A 22,216-nucleotide genomic window follows, 5' to 3' on the forward strand; every position below is an offset into this window, starting at 1 on the left:
CGACAGACACACACACACACACACATCTGCCTTACTCCCTTCTTCAAAGTAAAGGATTAAATGTAGTTCTATATTACATTAATAATAATAATAATAATAATACATAATTTACATTTTTACTTCACATTTCTCAGCACCGTTTAAGATTGATTTAACGGCAATTATTTAAGATAAATAAATTTCCTTTTTGTATGGTATTGAATCTGAGTTCTTGTGCTTTTTAACAAGCTTTGAGTGCCATGGTTACAAGCAAGAATGATGTACTTTGGTGTTTTGACGTTGATTTCAAATAGCATTATATTAAGAAGCCTGATATCCCGCCCCTTGTTTGGGACACATTGTCCTTGACAGCACACGTCCTTAGAGACTTTCTGCCAAGCTGAGAGCCAAACATCTCTTCCATTACGTTGTGCTTATCCAACCCCTAAACACTGTTATTAAAGGGGGAAATGTTTATTTTTTCCCATTTGTTTTGCGGTGCTGGGATTGAGATGGAGAAAGAGGCTGGATTGACTGAAATAGAATTAATCTGCACGGTTGAGTCCCTCAACTACTAAATACATTAAATCTCATGATTCCCTCTGCATTTGGATTTTTTGGTTTATTTTTTACAACATCTTTTAACCACTTTTAAAGTCCTTTGTTTCCTTGTATTCCGGTGGTGGCATGTTTCTGCACAGTACATGCCAGGTGGCATGTTTCTGCACAGTACCTTTAATCGATAAATATAATTTGTTAAGGAGGCAATAGCATTGTAGTAGTCCATCATTATGGAGACTTGCTCTGTCATCATGACAACAAAGCCAAGTTTTTTTTTTGAAGATGGCAATATCCTCTACTATTAGTATAGTCCTTGATAGCAATTACATTAGAACAGTAGTCTAATGTTTTAGTGTTTTACTATGCATCACATTGTGTTTTTTGCAACGGCATGGACTTGGTTACATAAAGATGGAATAAGCTTCAATCATCACAAAGCCTGCTTATAATATAGCCCTGAGGGATTATTTACTTTTCATTAATATTCATGAGAATACAGCTGAAATTGGAGAGAGTGATAATGGGATACAATATGAGCATGTATCCTAATCCTACACATTTGTGACTTTAGTGTGCACATGCAAAATAAATATTTACGACTTCAAATTTACTGTTACCCATTTGTGACTTAAGTTTACGCATACTAAAGACTTTTGCTACAATAATACCTTCATGCATCTCGTACCACCAGCGGCACGCGTACCACAGTTTGAGAACTAATAACAAAATAGTAACAACGAGTTTCATTGGTTTCTCAATGCACCCACCCTCTCGCATTATCTCGCGATGATTGAGAAAGAGCAGCGAGAGGCTCCTCGCTCTAATGTGTGGTCACACACACTCACTGTTGTGGAAGCAACGCATACAAGCTGGTGAACACAAGAGGAGACATTCTGAGAGAAATCGTCCCCAGTATAAACGTAGTGGTCCAAAGCAAGACATTCTTCGCGGCTCTTCGCTGGATTCTTTTTCTTGAAGTGAGTAAAGTTATGATATGTCTTGTTTTGTTCACCCCTCTAGTCCTGTCGCCTGTGTAACGCTAGCTTATATTTTTTCAATTCAAACAGCAATACTTACAATTCACTATATCATCTGTCAGCCACAGACAACATCGTAAAACCTAGTCAACCACGTACATGTCATTACACGAAATCATGTTGAATTTGGAGGCGCTTAATATAGTGCTGTTAACTGAGGAATGTATACTCATGTTAGCTTGCATGCTAACATTGTATCTTACTAAAGTCCTCCTGTTGGCTCACTTGCTCCCCAAGGATAATGGTTGCAAACACAAGCGATATAGAATATTTTTAATTTTAGTTTTAAAAGGACGCCCCTCTCTATGTATCAGCAAATGTGAGCTATGTGATTTATGGATCACGATGTGTTGTGTACTTTCATTGTGAAGTAATTACTTGTAATATTGCATCTTGCTCGTGCATCTTCCGCTTTTTTGAAGTCGGTCGTATCTTGCCTGGAGTTTTGTATCAAGCCAAGGAAGAAATGCTTTTGCTTTCCAAGCATTTGTGGCACAACCTCACCAAACACTTATTAACTTTGTCTCACCATTGTCTCTGCGATTTTATTGGGACGGAGTGGTGCGTTGTATTGTACAGCAATTATATATTTTAAAAGGATCGTTTTTAAATACAGAGCTCTGACAATCTATCTTTTTATATTTTATAAAGGGCAATAACTGTTCAATTAAATGTCGCGACACCATGCATACATAAACAACACGTATAATTGCATACATTTATTCTGCAAAAAATACCTTTATCTAAACGCGCTGCATTTTCATTGCTTCTTCCACGTTTGACCCAGCAATCTCGGTGTCCCGCTCTAGTGCCTTCGATCAACCCATCCATTTGGCCGCAGCATGAAACGACAATGTCGTTCTTCTGGGTTGGCAGCTGTCTAATAAAGAGAAAATCATTTAGTACTTAAAAGCCGATGTATATATTTATGTTTGTGGGTTGAATCTTATTTCTCAGTTGTAATGTATATTCAGCTAAGATCCGTGACAGTCAAAATTGATCCACTAACCCCACGTTCGGATATAATCAATAGCTCCAGTTACGATACTGTGAGTTTTGTAAAGTCATGCCTGTCTCAAGTGGAATCAACTATCGCAAAATGAATCTTGCCTGACCAATCTTGTGTTTATGTCTCAATAAAGAGCAAGTCAGTTGGCTCCTTATGATGGTTATTCGCTATAGCTGGTGATTGTAGTCCATGCATTTAGCCTTCAATGCATTAAACCTTTGAATCCTTTAATCTTATGTAGCTGTTTGGCTGTGGTTGTTAAAGAGTGCTAAATTGTTTTAAGATTGCAGAAAGTAATGATTATCCGTCACCTGGAAAAGCAATTGCCCTGTGGCGATGTTTCATAGCAACGCACGTTGGTGCCGCAAGCCCCAATCTTGTACATTTGCCCTTGCTATGTATTAAAAATGTATAGATAATGTGCATAGGCTAATTAGTTAATCTCAAGCTAATGCTCTATATTTATTGAGAAACTGAGCCGGGAAATAGGTTGGTAGCATCGGTCATCCGTAACGTAGCAGAATCAGGTCGTAAGGCTTTTATATATTTTTGGGTGGATTTATTTATAGAGCTTTATTTAATAAATCTTTAGAGATATGGGTCTTGACTGATTGTTGTTTGAAACTCCTGATGGTCTTCCACAAGTACAGAAGAAGACATACTGCCAATAATTAAGCAACAGTGTTCAAGTGTATAATTTCTGATCCTTCTTTCTATTTTAATTGCGTGATTGAAGTGTAGAAATGCCACCATCTCCATTGCAGTCATGAAACGCTTTCTAATCATAGTACTAAAAATAATGTAGTAACATATTTGTAAGTATTGCTTATAGCCTTTTCTGCTATAGAACTTTGGACACTTGTTTTACTTTGTTCCAGCTTTGTAATGGTTCCTTTAGTGGCCTGTATTACAATCTTCAGGTGGCAGAAGAAGGGGGCTTATCTGCAGTGATTTGTCTGTGAAAAACAAAGCAGATTGCCACTCTAAACTTCTGCTTGCCCCCATGCTAGGTATTTGAACAGAAAATCCTCTTTTATATTGCTTTTTTGCTTTTCATTGTGCCCAGCAAAGCTACGTGGCAATGGTTAGCCTAAACATGCTGCTTTGTGTTCTGTGAACCATTACAATGTTGACAAATTTCTTATCTTCAGTTCAATTTTACTGTTCAAAATACAAAATGTTTGCAGTGTTAAGTAGCTGCAAAACGTTTCATTATCTAGGGGTGTATATATAGGGCATTTTGGTGTTTTGATTAATAGGAATTTAATGTTTCAGTTCGTTCTAATTTAGTATTCCTTGCAATGGGGTGTCTAGACCAGACAGAAGAGTAACTTTGTATGATCTTCAGTTATGAGGACACAACCTTTCCATCCAAACTGCAGGAATGTTCTCTGTGCTTAATCATTACTCCAGTTATGTGGAGATTGTTTGAATTGGTCTAGCAAACTTCTGGAGCGGTTTGAGTTGGCTCATGCTCAGGCCTTTGTCTCTCATACAGGGCGAGTAGTGCTAAGCCTAGTTCATCCCGCGGTGCCTCATAAAGGGCTAATGTAACAAGCCCTGCCCTGTTTTTAGCTCCTAGCTGGACTCTTCCTTTAGGCTGCACGCCACTGACCATGATCAGTGGTCTCACTGTGACAGTTGGGAGGGGGGCCTGTTATGATAGTGATGCTACTCAGACTTAAGAAGAGGTGAGAAGAAACCACCCACAATCTAATTAAAAGTGGGCTAATGATCGGCAATGTGTCCAGTTCGAATGGTAGCGTATTTGTCAAGAAATTTAGGAAGACCTTTTTTAAATGGAACCTATCGAACACCAAAGATTGAAAATGTAAAAGACTATTTGAAGCTTATGTTATACTTCAGTAATTATTGTAGCCTAATTAGTAGACTTCACTACTTGTCAAGTCAAATTTCTCAGATTGCTTATTTTTTATTATTATTACTTGCAGTAGCAGTGTTTCCCCTAGAATTTTTTTTAGGCTCGGTGGTAAGAGCTGATAGTGTGATTTGTTATACATCTTTCACGGGATGCTAGAGTATTTGTTGGTTATTTCCATATAAAACACTTGCTTAGCCATCACAAGTTGATCATGATTCAATAAACACGTTATTAACAATAAACTCATTTTATTTACAATACAATTTTTGGTGGTGCCATGCTAATGATGATATAACTTAATGCTGTCAGATTGTCCGTTATGATGAGGCATCATCTGCGCACGCGCGACACCGCAGTTTTTTTTTTATTATTATTATTATTTTTATTTTTTTTATTTTTGGCCGGTTGTTGGCCTGGCGGGGGCGCTCGTTGGCCTGGCGGCCCGCCAGACCTGAACAATGGTAGGGGAAACACTGAGTAGTAAACTATGGCATTTCTTCAAAGTGTACATTTCCTGAGACATGGTTGATAGCATGTGCATTAAAGCACACATCCATATTTGCTGTTTGTTTCTAGGCTTTTTTTGTAGTCAGTCATTTATTTATTTTTAGTACATCAACTGGATCGTGCCTGTATCACAATATACTGCCTGTGTTTGACCAGTACACCAAAGATAAAAATAATGAAATGCACTGGGTCTTATCACCTTGCGATATGTTTTATTTTCCTCTCACTTTCCTATGTTTTCTAAAACCACCATTTTGACAAGCTGCATACAAATATTCTAGCCATTTTATTTCTGGCCACTTCTTGCAAGAAACTCATTTTTTCCTTAAAGCCATTTAAAGTTGAATGCTCAATTATTTAAAGTAGTCATCCTTTGGTCTTGCTGTGCTTTGTTTAGCTGACACATAAATTTCGCAGCTAGCTTTCAGAGCATTGAAGTGGCTCCAGTGGCCTGAGTTAATGTGAGCAGGCGACTACCCCATCCTACCACTTCAGAGCACAGTAGTCTTTCTGTTGGAGCCCTTGGCATAAAGGGCCCTTTTGCCACCCCCACATAAAGCATTGAGTTTATAATCTCCTTTCGTTATCGTGGAAAAATGCCATTGAACGTTCTTCTATAGATCCCGTAGGTTGTGAGTTGCATCACAACTATAATCACTTTTTTACCCAACATTTGTGTTACAGCCAATGGTATGCCAGTTCTTCTTCCTTGTCCGGGTACTTTTCATAAATGTCAAATGCTTCTTTGTCAACACAACTTGGAAGTTTAAATTTGTATTTTTTTTTTTTTTTACATTCCCTGAGAGAAAAACTTTTATAGATGTTTCAAAGAATAATTCTTACCAGTGAGCTTGAACTCTATAACCATCCGATGTTGCCAACTGACCAACTTCAACTGCACACATGTGTTCATGCTGTTGGATAAGCTATGTGAGGCTTTATCAGCCTTTTCTATTGTAAATTTACACTGAAGTTTGTAGCCAACTAACATTTGGCCTTTCAGTTTCAGCTCTGCACTGGATGTTGCCAGTTGGCCGTGTCGAAGCGGTCTGTGGACTCTGCTTGTCTGGTCATGTAACCTCTTGTTCATGTAACCTCTATACTTGTCATCCAGGCAGTGTAGCCAATTCAAAAGCGCATGCCCAGACAACTAATACTTATCTCTCTGAAGGCCAAATCCGACCCAGGTATGGCTCCCTTCACCCATTCTCTTGGTTAAATACCAACCCCTTCCACTACAAAAGAGGATGGCCTAAATCGACCAGACGATGAAACAAACGGATACTAGGGATGTGAGTTTACCTGTTTTAGGTCAGCACACACGCAAAATGAGTAATAATAAAAAAAAAAAGGATAAATGGACGGGAGACATCCCTCAGTCCAGTCACTTCCAAGCTACAGCTGAGGTTACGTTAGCCATTATCCATGCCGTTCATTGTGTGAATCGGCACATAAAATGATGCATCATATGTGCCTGTTTGCTTCATTTCACCAACATTTCATGTTTACCATACAACATGAGCTGTTTCATGTGCTGCTGCTTTAGCATACTTGGATTGTCTTTTGTCCTAGTCGTACATCATTTATAATTCTAAAAGTAATCCATCCATTCCTGAACGATTACCATAGTTAAAGCCCAACCAAAGGGCCAATGAAGGATTGAGGATGTGGTCCTCATGCTGTCTGAATAACTGGAAGTATCATACCAGATACCTGTGTCCTTCCCCCGAGTTCTCCACAGCCGTCTTTTAGGGCTGCTTATCTCTGCGCAGCATCACTCCGGGTTTATTATAGTGCTGCCTGCAGGCACTTCATTTTTTTTTGACGCCATTTTTCTTCATTCCCCCTTCAAGTCCTATGAGGGAAATTGTGTTTTTCACTGGCTTGATTTGATAGGTTGGCCATTAAGTTACTTATTTTCCAATTTGTTGGGGGTTAAAAGGGTTTATTGTGATTTTGAAATTTGGTTATTTCTGGACATCTGCAAATTGGGGTAGTGTCATGTTAATTTAAGGTTTTGGTGTACTGTAAACATAGTGGATGGAAGATGCAAATGCCATTGTATTCTCTTTACAAGCATGTTTTAGTTGAGGCTACAAATATTAGATTCTTCGGTTTGTTGTGTCTGGAAAGTAGCATGAGGCCATTTAATAGCGGGAAAGGTGCGCAACAGACTCAAAGCTTTGATTATACACTGAGGTGATCGTGTGTTTCTTTTATTGGCTCCCCACTGATCCGCAAAAATCCATATCTTGTCTTGTTTTAGGATAGTTTAACTTCAAACTTACTATTGCATTTATCATACAGTCGACATTGATAATATTATTTGAATTGGTACATTAGACCGAAAGGGGAGCTTTCGGTCTGATGTATTGGGCAGTTAATTTAATAACTTGTATCTAAGGCATTACCTTACTGTGCATTTTTAATGCATTGCTTTACTTGCCAGTAACAACCTTTTTATATATACCTGTTCTATTGGCATTATGTTGCATTTACAATTTTATTTTGCAAAATTTATTCTGCAACGGTAAAGAAACCAATTATTGACAATTATTAGGACTAGTTTGTTTATACACAATTCCTATCAATTTTTCTACTCTTATAATAAAATATGATTATATCTAACTGCATTTGTGCTGAGTGAAGCAGAGACACATGCAATAACCCAGCAGATGCTCCTGTGTGCTGATAGTAATGAGGTATCAGTGTTTCCCTGGTCGCTGCCACTTATTTATTACATTTGTGTCGGGGTCATTGTGTCGTCTCATTTCATTTACACCTTCACTGCCTCATCACAAATGCAGGCCCTGTCTGTTTGCCTGCAGTAAATCCGTGGGTTGCTGACTTTGGTTAAATGTGGAAGGGGATTTTCCATCCTCTGTACATTTTTGGGCTCTCTGAAGAAGTTGAAATAAGGGGCCTTTTCTGTACCTCTGTCAAGGTGGTTCTTTGCACTGTCCTCTCCACCCTTGGTCCTTATTCAGTGCTTGCAAATCCCTGTAAGCAATGTGACATTGTTAGAGCTGAGTCTGTCTTGTAGAAACCTGTAATTCCCCTCTCTATTTAGACTACCATGAAGTAAATTACTTGTTGCACCTAACTCTGCCTGTCGGTCCACTTTTAGCCCTAGAAGATTTAATACTACTTGTAGCTGTAGTTTTAGGAAACAGCAGCTAAACCATATCAGTGAATAAATACATGGACATTGTAAAACACTGTAAGAATCATTTATTGGTTGCTGATCATTACTTATTGGCTTGCTTTTGGATGCATTTTTAAGGGATTTGTGAATGGCATCTGGTAGGTAGACTTATCATTGGGCATGCTACTCTGAAATTCATTCGGTCAAGATAAGCGATGTAGGGCTTGATTCCAATGCAAATACATTGCAAAATGAAACCGTGTTTTCAGATGATCTGTGTTGGGGCACACCCATTGTCAGTTGGGGAGCCAGTGTTAAGGGGCCTACACACCGCCCAGACTCACAACTGCCTTTATCCGACCGCTGCCTTGCCTCTCGTCTGAGCCGTTCGGCAGAAAAGTTGCATTGAAACACACTGAGAAGAACACTCTCTACTACATAGTAGCGTGTGCGTTCTGCGCTTGTGCAAGATGCAGGCTCTAGTCTCGTGGCGCTTGTCCGCCCCTCCCACACACCACGCTGATACGCTGGTTGTAAGTAGCGTATCAGCGTGCATCAAACTGGTAAAAGCAATATCCCTCAGTTGATATTTGTTAAATGATAGAATAGAATGGATAGAATAATCGATTATTCGAAATGACGTGGGTATTTGAATTTAGCTGTAGCGGATTTATTTAATTTTTATTTAGTTAATTAAATATTATTCATTGGCTATATTAATGACATTGTTCATAAACTTGTATACTAATGCCATTTAAAATATGTAAGGTAGAAGGAAAAAACACAATTGCAATACATTCGATACATTTTTGTGCCTTTGCGCATCACATCGTTTAAACTTGCAGGCAGCGTGCACACTAAAATAAATGGCGACCAAAAGAAGCGAAGTGTGGAAATATTTTGACCAGTTTGGTGAAAAAAATTAGCAATGTAAGCACACAACCAATCAGAAGCCAGACGCCTCAGACGCCAACACTCTAATACTTTTCATGTTGAATCAGACCAGACACCGTCCGTGCGGTTCGAAAAGCTTCCAACACAGCTGAATACACAGAAAAGAGTCTGCCTAAATGTTTCAGATGGCCAACGGTTGGGCCAGTGTGTTGCAGCCTTTAGGGAACTGCAGAAGATATTGCAATAGGCAACATGTTTATTCTTGTTGCTGGTAAGATTCCAGCACTTGGATATCAAACTTAATTCTTGACCCTAGTGAATTAAGACGTTGTTAAACGACCATGCATAACTTGGTCTTTAGTATTTTAACTTTTTGGGTCCAGACATTGTTCCCAAAAAGATCATTTCTAGTGTTGCACTGAAACTTCTTAAAGGACAGTACTGGTCTGCGTGATCAACTCATCGTACCAATCAATCCTGGCTAGACTTAAACATCACTAACATTATAATTTGTCCAAATTGTGCCCAGATTGCTGTGTCCACACACCTTATCAATCCGATCAGATGCAAGCCTGATGATCTTGGGATGTGGTCTATCTCATTAGATCACAAGGTGAGCAAGATGCGATCTGGGATTGTCTAGAACTGACAGCTAATGCGTCCTGGCGTGATCAGATGATTAAAGTCGCATTGAAACAAGTGTTAACGAGACTAGCCCGACTGAGATGTAAACTCTGTGGCTGTGCATTAGTCAATGCAATGAATACCAAGGATAATGTTATTATATACCAATCTTTTTTGTTTGCGATCCACTTGAAATGGCTCTGCACACAGCATCTGAGCTGAAAAGACCAGCTTAGCAAAACATAATGCTCTTCTTACGCATATCCTAGCATTTCTATGCATTTTGCTCCAATACAAACGTGTCACAACTCTAGGTTTGGGAAAGGCTGATTTAGTAAATGAATGTCAATTTGAGAGGGAGAAGTTATTGTTAAATGTATAATGATAAAATACGTCTATTTCGTTTGAATGATTACCTGTGTGGGAGGGGTATATTATCATATAGCATCAAAAGTCTTTGGAATCTGGCGGTTTTGGCTATTTAAAATTCTGAACTAGTCTGTGGCCTTTTGAGAGATCCAAGTGGCTTGTGGGGATGCAAACCTTGTCTCCATGCGGGAGGCAGCCTCGGTGCAGCCCCCTTCCCCCAGACCTCACATCAATGTTGCCAGGCGCCTGAACTAGTTCAAAGCTCCTCTACAGAAATACTGTGACTCGCTGTACGAGATTCAAGTTGTTGGTTTCGTGTCATCTAGTGTGTCATCTAATCTGTTAGTGGTTGTGTTTTTATTTGTGCGCTAGGGCTGCTACTCAACTCAAATCATTTTATCTATCTTATCTGTCTATTATTCTGACTATTTTTGTGTGTATATTCAGACTATTATAAAGTAGGGCTGGGCGATTAATCAACATTCGATCTCGATTCGATTTTGATTTTAGCGTCAAACGATCACGAAACGAATATAATCGCGTTTTCGAACAGCTGGATACATATCGGTACATTATTTTAGATTTTAACATTTTCTTATTGACCATTTTGTGTATTTTTTTAAGGCAAAAATTGAAGTTCTCAGTTACTAAGTGTATTTGGGAGAGACATGCTGAATAAATATATCATGTTTTCAAACTCAAAGAATCGTTTGAATAATCGTGATTTCAATATTGACCAAAATAATCATGATTATGTTTTTTTTCTATAATCAAGCAGCCCTATTTTGCAGCCCGCTCTGATGCGCAAACTTCAAACTGCTCAATGATCCAATGATTTTCCCACCTGATAACAAGATGCACTCATTTAAGGTTTCATAAATGCTTGGGAGCCTATTACAATTGCACGTTCCTTTCGTTTTTTTGATGTGCTTCAGTAAGGTGCTTCTGGAACCTTCTGGGTTTTCAAGTCTGTAGGTTTTGTCCAAACGGATGTAAGCCCAGAGTTCACCCCAGAGATCTCCGCAGACTCTTGACAGCTGCCGAAACTCCATTTGTTCCAAGCCTTTAATACTTTCATCTTGTCTCCCTCTTGCGAGCTAGACGATGCGGCTTCCCATCCTGCCAACCTCGTCACAGTTTTTCTCTCCTGTCTGTATGGAGAGCGAAGCCTGAGTGAGACTGAGAGGATCCATGGGTTTCCAGGTTCCTCAGTCACTGTGTTCCCGCCTAGCCTCCCAAGTGCCTGCCTGTCTTTTTCTTTGCCATGTCCATCATCGTTTCCCTTCCGCCATGGCGGAACGCCAATTAATTCAGAAACTGGGCTATAATACAGTTAGTGTTAGAATTAGGCCCTGACCGATATTGATTTTTGAGTGCCGATGCCGATTACTTTCAGAGAAAAATTACGATTTCGATTTAATCGGCCGATTAAAAACAAAACAAAAAAAAGCATATAAAACGTAGTTTTTGATACCTTAAATATACTTTAAACATTTTCGACGAATATGTGAATTGAATGCAGAACCGTTGAGTGCTTTAGAATACATTTACAGTCAAAAATGAGTAATGTAAAATAAATAAATAACTCCCAATGTGCTGCGCTCGTGAGCAGTGACTAACACGTGCGTGCTGAGCAGTATTGTCTCACCGTTAGAGTCTACAGTATAACAAATTAACATGGCCTGGGACCTAAAGAAAAACAGGCACAACATGCTCAAACAACGCGTCTTGTACATTGGTGAGGTGAGCGTGCAGCTGCCTGAGCGAGCGTGCTTTCATGTTGTATGGTAAAATTCAATCTCCTCTTTTTTACTCCAGCTAAAGTTGTTAGTTAGCAAGGCGAGTAGGAGCGCAATCTGCAGGATACTAAGCGCAATAACATTAAAAAAATAAAATAAAATGTTGGAATCTGCGTCTTTTTGGCAGATGTTGATTATTTTCAAAAAGGCTAATTAAATCGGCAGGCCGATGAATCGATTATTTTCAAAAAGGCCGATTAAATCGGCAGGCCGATGAATCGGTCGGGCCCTAGATAGAATTGCCAACAGCTTTTTAGTTATTTTTTTGTATAAAGCTAAAGCAAGCAGCATCCTTATTTGGCTAAATAAGTTTGGTGAGGTTGTTGGAACAAAAAGACATGACTGCAGAGTAAAAGAACAAACCCATACCACATCAAACTTCATTTTTTTTGGTACTTATTGCACCTTCATGATTTTTTTTGCAAATTGCTTTGGCTGCTTGCTTTAGAATATATTGTTTATGTGTGTATAAGGGGGGATATCTGAGATTGAATGCATACATTATACATACTGTAAATTATAAATGTAGGATATTGCGCTTTGCCTTTTGAACATCAGCCAGAAGACTTGGAATACTTTATGTTAGGGCTATAGTCAACAAAATGATATCTTCGTAGAAGTCTGCACTCTACTCGCTGCTAGCCTAAATATCATGTAACTGCTGTTAGAAAGTCAGTGGGAAACTTTCAGATCCACTCTTTGTCCGATGCCAACTCTGTGACGGCAGAACTTCAATGTTAAGCGGGTCGCACAGTCATGGAGCGTCATTCAACCCTATCGACCGTTAAACTGGAAAGTTGACGGATTATCGTAGACAACATGAACAAAAAAAAATGTTTGGAGAAGAGTATATATATGTTCAGTAAGTTACAAATAGCAGTGTTCTATTCGTCTTATAGTTGATTAAACAATATGATTATTAAATCAGAAACTACAGAGCCATGAATTAAAAGTATCACAGAATTATGCTATTTCTAATACAATATAGCCAGGGAAGCAGACAACCAACCGTTTATCCAAATACAGTATAAGGCGGGATAAATAATGTGACGATGCAGGGGAGCAGCGTAGAGCGCTGTCATTTTCAACAACAGCAAAGATGGATCTTGCTGATGTAGAGCGGTCTGTTGATTCCGCCATTGAAAGTATTAGACAAACACGCAGTGTATTTGCACTAAACCCACACAGTGTATTTGCACTAAAAGAAGAACAAATAACTGCATGTAGAGCTTATGCTGACTAGCTCTTTTCAGCTGAAAGTATTTTTTCTGTTAAATTTTTTCGTTGCACAGTGCTGCGTCAACCGTTTTGTTGCTATGGTTTTAGGCCCATCCAATTGCGTCCAAAGGAATTTTGGTCTGCGCCCGTTGGTGACGCCCCTTGGATATCGAAAAATGAACTGAGAGGTTCCGGACTAATGGCAGTTTGCAATTTGTCTGGCAATGCCCGGCTAACACAATATAGCATGTCACTCAAAAATTAGGTCTGCATTTCACCCTCCTGCCCCTGAAAGTAATGGATTAAAAAGCCTTTTAAAAAAATAATAATATAAAAACACTGACACACTTCTTTAAGGCATATGCTGTATGCAAAGTCTGAATTTAAACTGCAGAATTTACAGACTATGCACCTGAAAACTTGTGACAGCCACAGCAGTCACTCTGTGACAGGTTGGAAGAGTAAAGGTTTCTTAGCTTGGTAAATCAACCGACTATTATGTGCAGGGACATTCAGTACTGCTGGGTTGGAGGTGGTTGGATGTTGCTTTACTGCCACATGTCTGGTGTCTCTGCTGGGGCCTCAACTATTGATGGCATGGGCTGAGCAAAAGGGGTTGTCGTCTTTGGACATGCGTGTAAACAATCAAATGCATCAAACTGGTAAAAGCAATATCCCTCAGTTGATATTTGTTAAATGAGGAATAAACCAGGATAAATGTTTCTAACCCATACCACTGATGGCCACATTGGCAGGCTTTCTCTAATCTAGAATGAGCAGGAGACTCCATCTCCTTTTAAACTGCATGTATTATTGAACCTATGCTAGGGTATGCGTAATGGCTATAAGCCTGGAAAAGCACTTGCCTTTTCCACCATTAGCAGATGCCGGATGGAATATTGTGTCTTTCCTAGTGTTCTTCATGTTGCAAATGTCTTTTCTTCTTTCTCTGCACGTTTCACCCATTTATAATTTAGATTCTGGGCTTGTGTGTGTTCAAGTCAACGGGTTTGCCCTAACGGGTTTGACCTGGCTGACTGATGAGCGCTTCAAAGCATTTATCTCTGCTAACATGGAGCCAGACAACACTGGAAAGGAGGGTAAGCCTTTTTTTTCATAGCATATTTCTTGTATGGCTTGGTTACAAATGATCCAAAGCCACAAACCAGTGCAACTCCAGTCTAGTGAATACTTCCTTTAGTGGAAGTCCTCTGTGTCATGGATTTTCTTCCAGGCAAGAATTTTCAGCTGTTTACCCACGTGTTTATTTCCCTATGAAAAAAATGACAGCTACAGTTTGTGTGTGGGAAGTGATTGGTGTACATATATTCATAGTACCCCTGGGTGTAGAGTGTATATATCTGGCTGCCGTCACTGAGATAGAGGGGTGATTGTTGCCTCATTGATTCTCTTTGGTATCAAAGATTGTTTTTCCTTCTGGTCTTGAGCTGTTCCCACTAGGGGATATTGGTTCATTCGTAAGCTGGTGTTTGGGTGACAATGACTGACTGGCTGAGAATGGGTGTATGTAATGGCGAGTGTAAGACCATTACCAAATGGAACGCAGGATTTATGTTTTTAGTTGGACAAATAGAACCATACTTTGTTAAATAACTTTCTCGGTTGTAGAGGTTTGTGCTTGTTTTTGATTTGATATCTGTATTCAAAGTTTGTGTGACACAAATCTTGTGCACACATGATCAGGGTTTCTAAAAAAAGATGGAAAAGCATGGCCAAATCTGAGCATACTTTGCAGTTTATTTGTTCCTTCACTTTTCAAACTCAAGATTCTTGGACAGTGTTCTGTGCATCAGATGGTCAACGATTACTGGCACCCTGGCAGCATGGGCACTGTGAGCGTGTTTGGCCAGTCATTCAATTCCCAAAGGAAAATGAATGCATCATGAATGCTCACCAGATGGGTCTCCATCTCTCTTTTCACCACACACTGGATCCAAGTCCTGATAGATAACTACTTGTGTCAGGCTGGCAGCAAATGAGAAGTGTCCGGAATATTTAATGGTCCAATACCGTCCAAAAAGTTATGTCCTCTGCCTAATACTTAATATGTATTCGCGGGAGAGAGTTGTGAAGTCCATGTTCATGATTCAGATGTACGGTTGCTTAAGAAGGGTCGATTTGTGTTAAGCAAAGGCCAAGATGGTTTCTTCTCAGTGCACATCTAATGGAAGAATGGAGCCAATCCCCCTTAACAGAGTGTCTGAGTGTAGTTTAGCTTCCTGTTTATTGAATCTAATCTAGCCTTCATTAAGCGGCTTGTTCTTTTCCCAAAACTTGCGTGTGTGGGTATGGGGCGGCTCCTCCTTGCATGCTGGGTTGCTTTCCAGATGTTCCCCCTGGTGGGAGCAGGGTGAGACATCCAGAGGGGGTGCCACGTTGCTCAGGGAGTGCTCAGATAGCAGGCATTACGCAGATCAAGCAGGAGTGACCCGCTGCAGGCTATTCTGCACGGCTGTTCTGCTTACTCCTTCCAGCTGCTTGCTGTACCCCTGCCTCAAACATCCACCCAGGAACCCACAGGCTAAGAAACTAGTGGTAGTCTCAGCAGAGATATTATTTTGGGTTGTAGAGGAATGTCTTATTACTTGTTGTTGTCATTTTTTTGGCGTAAGTTGGATGTGATTGTTGAACTTATAATGCCCTTTTAGGTGTTTCATTCTGTCCTAGAGTTGTGCTTATGTTTGTTTAATTTACTCAGTAGCTTACCGTGGGGTTTAAGTCAGGGCCTTCAGGGTTAGTAGTATCATATATATATATATATATATATATATATATATATATATACGGCATCGGTGGGTTCATGTGTTAGCATCGTCGTTCTCGCTCCGTGTGTGTGAGAGAATGACAGGGAGAACGAGTGCTATGCAGAGATGAATGGACGGAATGATTTTTAGATTTCCAAATCGCGTTATTAAAAAAAAAAATATATATAGTGTTCCTATGCTAACTTGACAAGCCTCTTTCTCATTAGCAGTGCACCAAAGGATTTGCTGGCTTTACAGACTAGTTCAATTACTCCTGTTTCAAACCTGATTAATTGTGGAAAAGTTTGAATGAAGGACAAAACTGGTATATTTGTATTTTATTTAGCGGTCCAGCAGCTTTCCTTATTGAATGAGGACCATTTTTTCTATTCTTCTGTTGGAATCTTGCAATCCATTTTCGTCAGTGTCATGCAAATGCTAATAAGCAATTCGTAACATGAAAAGACCAATACAATCTCCCCAAGCTGTGCATACATCGTCACCTAACTCCTCCGTTCTCGATCTCCAACAGTGTAAGACACTGCAGTCGCTCAGGCAAACACTTCTGTGATTCCAGATGCAATCAACTATAATATTTCATTTTAGTGCTTTGTCAATAACACTATTTCATAGAGGGATCAATACGTTGTCTGAGGTTCTGATGTAGCACCGTTTTTAGTTTAGCAGCCTTTTTAACTGGAGCTGTTTGGAAGCTTATATTGGAGAGATGAATTGCTGTGTAAAGTATCCCCTCTGTCACTCCATGCACATTGCTGGCTTTGATGGATTATCACCACAATAGTGACCTTGCTTAAGGAATCGCTTTAAATTCATCAACACTAGAATTACAAATACATTTTTGTTTTCTCAACACTTATTATGCATTCAGTGCCTTTTCAGTCAATAAACTATTGATCTTAGGGTATACATTTGCCTCAGTCAAAATGCATTTACATCATTCATTTTTGTTTTGCAAAATATTTTTTTTGTTGAAAAGCTGCTTAGCTGCCCAGGGCAATCAATCTCTTTTTTCCTTCTACTTGACACCATTTCCCATAGGTTTAGTATTTATCGAATGAATGTGCAATTTACTCAAAGAGCAGATTGGCTACGGTACAGGAGCATATATTCAGCCAAATGGCCTTTTGTACATGTAAATTAATCAGTCACTCCCTTCAATTTTGGCTTCAAAAATGTCAAACTGTGTAGTCAATAAATGTGCAACCCTACAGCTTTTGATTATTCCTACTGATGACACTGGCAGATTTATGCCAGCATAAGAGGCTTGCTATGATTCCAAAATCCACTCGATAACAATTCTAAATTATTACACTTAAATTGTCCCTTCATTTAACAACTTTATTCACCCTGTTCCCTAGTACTTCACATTCCATTCGAGAGACGGTTATATGTTAATGTGAACAGTAGGAGGAAGGTTTGTAAATGGAGCAGAAAATGATCCACAATCCAAAATATGCAATGATTTCAAAATTCATAACAATTGGCAAACAATGCTTGCCTTTCTCCTTTTCATTGCAGACCACGTATGCCTGTGGATGTGGCCTTATTCATGTTTTTTTATGGATGCACCATTTTATATTTTAATCACTACTGGTAATTTTTATAGACTAGATCAATAGCGAATCGTTTTTTAATGTATTGAAAATACTACTTGTTTGACGCAAATCAGACAGATTAACTGGGTTCGATTTTAGGATTGTTGTACCGTCTATAATTTATCACACGTCACCCATCTAATAACTTATCCCTTGTCTGTTTAACAGATAGAACAAAGAGGCCGCGGGCAGAGACCAGTGTTGGGTGCTGGGAAGACCTGCTGGGAAGACCTGCTGGTTCCTTGTTCAACAGCATGTCCAGCTAGTTACCAGCTTCTTGGTGAATGTTTTAAAGGTCAGTACTGGAACGATTTTCACAAACACACAGATTTGTAATTCATGAAGCCTTGGTTCAAGCTGAATCGGGACTATTGTTGGTATTCTTGAAAATGACAGAACTTCAGGATAGATGCATTCCAATTTTTTGATCAGTTATTTCCTCCTTACACTTAGGGGAACTGTTGCATATGTATAATGTTCAGATACAGCTTTCAGCTGTACATTCCCTAATAATACTCTTATGATCTGGGGAGGAATATCGTTTTCATCTTATTCTTCAAGAAATGTGTGGAACTTTGGTGAAGCTATTAACAAAAAGAGTGCTATTCTTATTTATACAATGCATGTTTTATTATGCAGTTTATTTCCAAATCCTTTACATTCATATTGCATAAGGAGTCTGTCAAATTTAGAGGGGAAGAACTTTGTAATATACAAATATGCGTTTATGGATTAATTGTTCCTAATTTGTAAAGAAACTATTGGCAATATAAAAAATATATAAATTCATAACAATGGTTGCATTTCATCAATGTTGCTTTAATTTATTCAGATTTCCTAATCTTGATGGGAACGTTAAGTTGCCAACAGTGGCAACAAAACCGTGCAAAATTGGGGACAGTGCCCCAGATCTGGTTGCCCTAGGCAACTGAGCTTGCGTTACCTTTGAGCATTGCTCAGTCAGGCCTGATCTCCTTTTCGAGAAAAACAGATTGAGAGGCATTTATAAGTTCATGCCGGCCAATTCCATACATTGTTTAATTATGTTCCCCAATTGATTTGTCTATTCATCTTTCTCTCCCATCTCTCACACTTTTCATAAATAGTACGGTAATTGCTTTGTAATAAATGTGCTGTTATGGCTGCATATGAACACATTTGTTAAGATATGATGTATGCAATTTTTTGCTTTTCTTTTTTCATTCGCACTGCAATGCAGTCGAGTGTGCGATAGACCTGAGGTAATTAAAAATGCAACAGCATTTGAGCAAATGTGCTTGAATATCCCTCTGTGGTTCAATGTTTATGAACTATAGCAACACAAACTCCTTGAAAAAGTGGAAATGATTATCAAAGTGCAGAAATATCTCCAAGCTGCTGTGACACTGGCGGCCGGTCAGCTCTTTTCCCCACCTGAGCCCAGCAAAGTATATGCATTATCGGCCTCATGCTTGCTGTTGTCAAGTCAAGGCAATCAGCTGTGAAACTGAAATCTACATTACCAGCACTTGTGTAGCCTGGGGCAACTTTTGTATGTGCTGGATCGTTGGTGGTGGATTCGTAGTATAAGCAGGGTTATTACACACACACTATTATAAACAGAATTATACATAGATGTATGAATAATTTAGTGTTCCATAGCAATGTGAATTCCATTAGCCTGGCAGAGAGGAAAGTGCTATTGAGACTGTCATACTCGTGCGGTACAGTCGAGAAATGGTTTTGGGAAGTAGGCAATATAGTTAGACCATATATAGCTAGTATAAGTCAATGGTAAACTTGGGGTCTTAAGGTTTGTTTAATGCCCCTAAACAAACTTAAAAAAAAAAATAAGAGCGAATTGTATCAAATAAACAGTATATGTCCTTGCTCTGTTGGGCATTTTCTGTAACTATTTAAAAAGTGTGTGTGTGTGTGTGTGTGTGTGTGTGTGTGTGTGTGTGTGTGTGTGTGTGTGTGTGTGTGTGTGTGTGTGTGTGTGTGTGTGTGTGTGTGTGTGTGTGTGTGTGTGTGTGTGTGTGTGTGTGTGTGTGTGTGTGTGTGTGTGTTTACAGCCAATCTTTCTCTCAGCCTCGCTTTCCCGTCCCTATCACACTCTTCAGCTTTCTCACCCTCTCACGCAGTCTCTGTGTTTCTCTCCCTCAACTAACGGAGTGCTCAGTCGGAAAACCGTGACCAGAGTCACACCTGCAGAGGAGAACAGTGTAAATGTCAGGGGTCTAGTTGGGGCAAGAACACCTGCTCCACATGCAAGCTGGATTCTGCTGTTCTCCAGTCCCCCAAGGGCATCTCTGCACTCCCAGCCCCCTTATCACCATGATGGCTGCTGGTTTTTTTTTTTACACCAGAGGCCAGCAGTGTTCTTTGGCACCCATCCCTGAGCTGGATGCTGCCCTGGGAGCCACATGTTCAAACAGGTTACACTGAGGCTTGTCACGCTACGGGCGCAGCGAAAGGTTACTAGGCAACATGGAGTAAAGGTCACTGAGAAGGAAGTACGGTTTCATTTTACTAACACTGTGTGTGTAGAAATGTAAAAGTATCTAGTCATTTGCTCTTTCAGTGTCCAGAAAACTTGGCGCAAATTTTGCTTGTATTATTCATTCTGGAACAATACTCTTTAAGTTCTACGTAAATTGCATAATTAACCATTTTGTTACGTAACCAAAACTACCATTCTATATTAAACGTTTGTTGACATCGTTGCATCCTCGAGGGAGAAAAAACATTTATATTTCTGTATTTGTTTAGTTGACAGTCCGAAGCTGGCATCTTAAAACGCACACCCAAGATGAAATGTAATACCCCTGGGCCAGCAAGAGGATCAGTCACTGTATTTCATGAAGCAGCTGTCAGTGCTTCCAGAGATGCCTGAAATGTTAACAATTCATCACAGCTGCTGTCTGACTTTAGCTTTACAAGCTAACCGCGATCAGGGTCCTGGCCAGTGGTTCCCTTCCTAAGAAATTGTGCAGAAGAGCTGTGTACAATCGGGGCCTCTGTGGCCGCCTGCTTCTTGACCCCAGCCTGCTTTGTTTACACTTGGCCCTGACTTTGTATCAATGCCACGGTTTCATTCTCCATGCTTCTAAAAGCGTCTTTTCAAAACATCTCTGTACTAAGCGTGCCTCAAATACACACCAGTGGTGTGTAGAACGGTGTTCAGTTCCTATTTTAATGCTCGGCCAAGAACCTCATATTAATTTATTTTCTGTTGCCAATTTTCTTGGCAATGATGCATACTCGATAAACATCTTCTATATTGTAACACCAGTAGCCTGGGGCTCATTGTGTCTTTATCCTTTTTGTTATTATTTGATTAGACTGATTTGAAGGTGTTCATTGACACCATTGATGGTATGAACAGTCCAATAGAGCAGAGAACAAGCTTAATGAGCAACTGATTTTTGTCCAATATAAAGAAAAAAAAAAAATCCCAAAATGTCCCAGGTTCAAGCAACATGCATAGTGCTTAATGCCTGCGCCCTTTCCCACGGACATTGTTAACATCTCTGATAGGTAGAACAACGTGCATCTCACGTTGGACCTAAGTTCTTCAGTGGCAGTGGCAGGTTGGAGGCCCTTGAGTAGAATCCCAAAGAGACTATTTTAGACTCTGGACGCCTTGTAGGCCTGCACCAGTAGCTGTATATTATTTTAGCCCTGTCTCATCTCGGTCCATGAGTATAACAGAATATAAAATGTCCCTCTTTATAGTTGTTTTGAGCAAGAACATCCATTTGTTTCTGTAAAAATAGTATCTAGTCACCAGCCTCCAGATGCCAGGCTCAATAAATATATGAAAAACATTGTGCAGCCAGCCATTTTAATTGAGCACAGTTTCACAGTTTGTTATGTAACCGGTACATTGTTGTATTCAGATGTTTGCATCTGGGTTTTGAGCGCATCATTTGCGCTGATAATGGCTAATGTCAAATGGCTGAGGACTTGAGGACTTGACAAATAGTCGTTAATCAAAAAGTGAAAGTCTAGAAGATCTATGGTACCTCATCCTTTGCCTTGGCATTCTCCAACCGACTAAGTGAGCAACTGTAAGGATGATAAAATAATGTCTGAATCCCCAGTGTAATAAGTGAACTAGAAATTGCCAGTTTGTCTTTGAGGCCATCGTAAACAAAAATCTGTTCTGAAAGGTATTTGAATTTGTCAAAAGCGGCTATTTCTTCCTTCCAATTTCCTGAACCATGACATTATGCAGAATTTTTTTTTTTGTCGTTATTTTGCCTTAATATTTAGAGGACATTTGTTTTATCTTGCAACAGGATTGCACTCCACATCCTGTCCAGCTGTTGTCTTTATTTTTAGTGACCGCATTTCAGTGTACTTTTCCTTCCATACTAAAGTTATTACCGAAGGGATTACAGTGCAGCCAAACTTAGAGATGAGCCGATCACCACTGGATAATACAGTGGCCTAGCCATATCGCATGTATATAAGTGGATTTGGGTCAAAATGCACTATAAGATATACAAATACTGTCTTGGGATTTCATCAGCTGGCCTGCCTGGGATTCTTAAACAGTTTTAGGAACAGTCCAGAATATATTATTTTTTAAATCTTTACATGAATATTTGAATGGCTAATGTGATTTACATGATGTAGAAGATAGGAAACATTGTGCTATTTTTGTTTAGCATTGCATGGCAATGCTGTTTATAAACCCTAGGCATTCAAGATGTCCCTGAGCAGAATAGCCCGAGCTGCTGTCCATTGTGCCTCAAGCCGGAAGGATGGCAGCAGAGCCACCCCAAAAAGAGCCAATTATCTGTGGTCCGTCTCTGTGACAAGGT

At 39.6% G+C, this 22,216-nt stretch overlaps 1 protein-coding gene across 2 annotated transcripts in view; it reads left to right on the top strand.

Annotated features, from left to right (window-relative positions):
• Positions 1-1,336: 1,336 nt before the first annotated feature.
• The window catches only part of glceb (glucuronic acid epimerase b), a 41,040-nt gene continuing 20,160 nt past the window's right edge, over positions 1,337-22,216 (top strand). Inside the window, exons 1-2 of one of the 2 annotated variants that reach the window (XM_060070525.1) lie at positions 1,338-1,517; positions 17,574-17,700. The gene's annotated coding sequence lies outside the window, so the exon portion shown is untranslated. Of the gene's footprint in view, positions 1,518-17,573; positions 17,701-22,216 lie in introns of both variants that reach the window. The other variant, XM_060070527.1, reaches the window with a different exon arrangement.

Source organism: Gadus macrocephalus, chromosome 14 (genome assembly GCF_031168955.1).
Source record: "Gadus macrocephalus chromosome 14, ASM3116895v1".
NCBI lineage: Eukaryota > Metazoa > Chordata > Actinopteri > Gadiformes > Gadidae > Gadus > Gadus macrocephalus.